Source organism: Nematolebias whitei, chromosome 3 (genome assembly GCF_014905685.2).
Source record: "Nematolebias whitei isolate Nwh7 chromosome 3, NemWhi1, whole genome shotgun sequence".
NCBI lineage: Eukaryota > Metazoa > Chordata > Actinopteri > Cyprinodontiformes > Rivulidae > Nematolebias > Nematolebias whitei.
In genome coordinates this window covers 3,271,757-3,276,712 of record NC_056500.1, presented here as the reverse complement: position 1 = coordinate 3,276,712, position 4,956 = coordinate 3,271,757, and positions in this window count along the sequence as shown.

Here is a 4,956-nt window from a genome sequence, read left to right as displayed (position 1 = left end):
CTGGGAGACTGGTTCAGTCTTACTGGATGCAGTTTGCAGCTAAAAGTGCTGATTTCAGCAGCTTTAAGTCACGGCTGACACATATTTACATTTTTAGATGGAGGTGTGTCAGGAGTGAAGTTTTATGTTTGCTCAGTTCCACGTCTGTTAAGATGTATGAGGGAAAGGTGCAAAAAACATGCACAGTTTAATAAATCTGAATATTTTTGTGCAAACGCAATTTTTACATATGGTCCCTACACCATCTTTCTGTAAAAAGCTGCCTGTGGCTCAATTTCACAATTTAAGAGATCCAAGATCCATCCATTATCTTTACCCGTTTCTTCCATTTTGGATCACGGGGGTCGCCGGTGCCCATCTCCAGCAATCACTGTGCGAGGGGCGGGGGACACCCTGGACAGGTCTCCAGTCCATCACAGGGCCACACGGAGACAAACGAGACAAACAACCATTCGCTCTCTCACTCACACCTAGGGACAATTTAGAGTTACCAGTCAGCCTAACGTGAATGTTTTTGGTCTGTGGGAGGAAACCGGAGCACCCGGAGAAAACCCACGCATGCACGGAGAGAACATGCAAACTCCACCCAGAAAGGCCCCCGCACCGGGGTTTGGACCAAGGACCTGCTCGCTGAGAGGCAGTAGCTCTACCAGTTGCGCCAACACAAGAGCAACTTTCTGCTCGTAAGCAGAAAGTTGAGTGCGTTGTCGAAGCCGTTCGGCAACACATGCGCTGCGCACGTGAACCCTGTCTGAACCCTGTCTGATGTAACCAGCACCATAGACATACAAGCTGTAGGGCAGCTCTATAACCGTTCTGGGTGTAAACACGTAGTCTGTTTGTCATATGTCTGCGTTTTACCTGCCGGCTTGTTGAAACCACATGACGCATTACAGCCAATACCGAAACTTGACACCTAAAAAAGAGTGACGTTTCAATCCATACACCGACCGACGCAGTTTGGTCGTTGCTATAAAAGAACCTCGGTTCGGTACTCAGCCCTAAATGACAGGCAAAGGTAGAGAGCTGGCTGACATGATGCAGAGAAGGAATCTAGATGTTTTGTGTCCAAGAGACCAAGTGGAAGGCCAGCAAGGCTCGCAGCATTGGAGCAGGGTTCAAACTGTTTTACCACGGTGTGGATAGAAAGAGAAATGGAGTAGGGGTGGTCCTGAAAGAGGAGTTGGCAAAGAATGTAGTAGAGGTGGAAAGAGTGTCGGATAGGTTGATTTGCCTGAAGGTAGAAGTAGAAGGAGGCAGCACGGTGGCACAACTGGTAGAGCTGCTGCCTCTCAGCGAACAGGTCCCTGGTTCAAACCCCGGTCCAGGGGCCTTTCTGGGTGGAGTTTGCATGTTCTCTCCGTGCATGCGTGGGTTTTCTCCGGGTACTCGGGTTTCCTCCCACAGTCCAAAAACATGCATGTTAGGCTGATTGGTAACTCTAAATTGTCCCTAGGTGTGAGTGAGAGAGTGAATGGTTGTTTGTGTCGTTTGTCTCTATGTGGCCCTGTGATGGACTTGCGACCCGTCCAGGGTGTACCCCGCCCCTCGCACAGTGATTGCTGGACATGGGCACCAGCGACCCCCGTGACCCAAAAAAAATGGAATAAGCGGGTAAAGAAAATGGATGGATGGATGGATAGAAGTAGAAGGTCTGTTGCTAAACATTGTAAGTAATTATGGTCCACAGGTTGGATGTGATGAGGAGGAGAAAGATACATTTTGGAAGGATCTGGATGAAATGATCGAGAGTATTCCTAGAGAGGTGAGCGTGGTGATCAGAGCAGACCTGAATGGACACGTTGGTGAAGGAAACAGAGGGGATGAGGAAGTGATGGGTAGGTTTGGTGTCAAGGAAATAAACCAGGAAGGTCAGATGGTGGTGGATTTTGCTAAGAGAATGGAAATGGCTGTAGTCAACACTTATTTCCAAAAGTGTGAGGAACATAGAGTGACCTTTAAAAGTGGAGGTAGGAGTACAAAGGTCAACTACATCCTGTATAGAAAAGGAAACCTGAGGGAGATTTGAGACTGTAAGGTTGTGGCAGGGGAGATTGTGGCCAGATGGCATTGGATGGTTGTGTGTGAATTGATTATAAGGAAACCTGGTGGTGGAATAGTGAAGTGCAGGACGTCATTCAAAGAAAGAGGTTAACCAAGAAGAAATATGACAGTGAGAGGACTGAAGAGAGGAGACAGGAATATAAGAAGATGGGGCATAGAGCAAAGAGAGAGGTAGCTAAGGCAAAGCAGAAGGTGTATGATGAGTTGTATGGGAGGCTGGACACTAAAGAGGGCAAGAAGGACTTGTACCGATTGGCAAGACAGAGGGATCAGGCTGGAAAGGATGTGCATCAGGTTAGGTTTGTTAAAGATAGGAATGGTAATGTTCTAACAAGTGAGGAGTGTGTGACAGGAAGATGGAAGGAGTACTTTGAGGAGCTAATGAATGAAGAGAATGAGTAGATGTCATAGAAACTTTGTACCAAGAAGTGGGAAAGATTAGTGAGGGTGAAGTCCAGAAAGCTCTGAAAAGAATGAAGAAGGGGAAGGCAGTAGGACCTGATGACCACTGGAGGTTTGGAAACATCTTGGAGAGATTGCAGTGAGGTTTTTTACTCAAATATTCAATGGCATATTTGAGGGTGAGAAAATGCCTGAGGAATGGAGAAGAAGTGTGCTGGTGGCCATTTTTAAGAACAAGGGTGATGTACAGAGTTGTAGCAACTACAGGGGAATTAAGTTAATGAGCCACACGATGAAGATCTGTGAGAGAGTTGTGGAAGCAAGACTTATTCGAGAGGTGACTATTTGTGAGCAACAGTATGGTTTCATGCCAAGAAGGAGCACCACAGATGCCATCTTTGCTTTGAGGATGCTGATGGAGAAGTACAGAGCTTGTCAGAAAAAAACTCCATTGTGTCTTTGCGGAATTAGAAAAAGCATCTGACAGGGTGCCGAGGGAGGAGGTGTGGTGTTGCATGAGGAAATCTGGAGTGGCAGAGAAGTACTGTGTTAGACTAGTACAGGACATGTATGAGAACAGCAGGACAGTGGTGAGGTGCTATAGGAGTGACGGATAGCTTCAAGGTGGAGGTGGGATTGCATTAAGGATCAGCTCTGAGCTCCTTGTTTGCTCTGGTGATGGATGGTGGTGGAATAGTGAAGTGCAGGACGCCATTCAAAGAAAGAAGTTAGCCAAGAAGAAATATGACAGTGAGAGGACTGAAGAGAGGAGACTGGGATATAAGGAGATGGGGCATAGAGCAAAGGGAGTTAGCTAAGGCAAAGCAGAAGGTGTATGATGAGTTGTATGGGAAGCTGGTGACAGATGAGGTCAGACTGGAATCCCTGTGGACTATGATGTTTGCAGATGACATTGTGATCTGTGTTGAGAATACGGAACAGGTGGAAGAGAACTTGGAGACATGGAGGTTTGCACTTGAAAGAAGAGGAATGAAAGTCAGCCGTAGTAAGATAGAGTCCATGTGTGTGAATGAGAGGGAGGAGGTGGAACAGTGAGGCTACAAGGAGCAGAGGTCACAAAGGTGCAGAATTTCAAGGGCTTGGGGTCCACTGTCCAGGAAAATGGGGAGTGTGGTAAAGAGGTGAAGAAGAGAGTCCAGGCAGAATGGAGAGAAGTCTCAGGAGTGATTTGGGACAAAAGGGTATTAGCAAAGGTCAAAGGAAAAGTTTACAAGACAGTGGTGAGACCAGCTATGTTGTATGGTCTGGAGACAGAGACATTGACAAAAAGACAGGAGACAGAACTGGAAGTGGTGGAAATGAAGATGCTGAGGTTCTCCTTAGGAGTGACGAGGATGGATAAAATTAGGAATGAGATCATCAGAGGTACAGCATAGGTTGAACAACTGGGAGATAAAGTTAGGGAGGCCAGACTGAGATGATTTGGACATGTTCAGAGGAGGGACAGTGGGTTTATTGGTAGAAGGATGTTAGAAATGCAGCTGCCAGGGAAAGGACAAAGATGAAGGCCAGAGGAGATATATGGATGCAGTTAGAGAGGACATGGATGTAGTTGGAGAGAGGACAGAGTGAGGTGGAGGAGGATGACTCGCTGTGGCGACCCCTGAAGAGGGAAAAGCTGAAAGAAGACATTGCTTTACAATGCAGCTGTTTTTGTTTAATTTTTTTTAGATTGTTTTCTTCCATTTATCTTTTCAATTTAAATGCCTTTATGATTGTCTACTGTTGTCGTCATTCTTTGTTAAAAACAGGTCTCTCTTGTAAATGAGTCCTCGGCTCAACAAGACTAACCTGTATAAATAAAGGTTGAATGAAATGTAATGCACATTGTCTTACAATCACTTTAATGTAAAATTTTCTTTTGTTCGTTCATCCAGCTCTCCCACGGCATCACACCGGGAAGGAGAAAGAGGGTCTCACTGGCCAATGGCTCTATAACCAGGAGATGAACTCCAGTTCAGACCAGGAGGAACCAGAACTTCCACAGATAAAAGAGAAGCATGAGGATATAGAACTTCCACAGAAAAAAGAAGAACAGAAGAATACAAAACCTCCACAGACAAACCGAAAAACTCTAGAGATGAAAGAGGAGCAGGAGACTGAAATCTTTATGGTAACTCCAGTTTATAATGAAAGAAACCACAAGGAACTAGAACCGAACAGGTACCAACGGCTTTCTCTGTACTCTTCTGAGTCTGAGAACCAAGTTCAGGAAGGAAGCAGAAAAACAGACTCAGGATTCAGCAGAGATGAAGAGCTGAAACAAAATAAGAGAAGTTCACAAACCAGAAGTCACGGCGACAACCTAGACCACCCAAATGTAAAAAGAAACCCCAAAAAGTGTTTTGTGTGTTTGACTTGTGGGAGAAAATTCTCTGTAAAATATAATTTAACAGCTCACATGAGAACTCACACAGGTGAGAAGCCTTTCTCATGTCAGATCTGTGGAAAAACTTTTGCTTTTAGAAG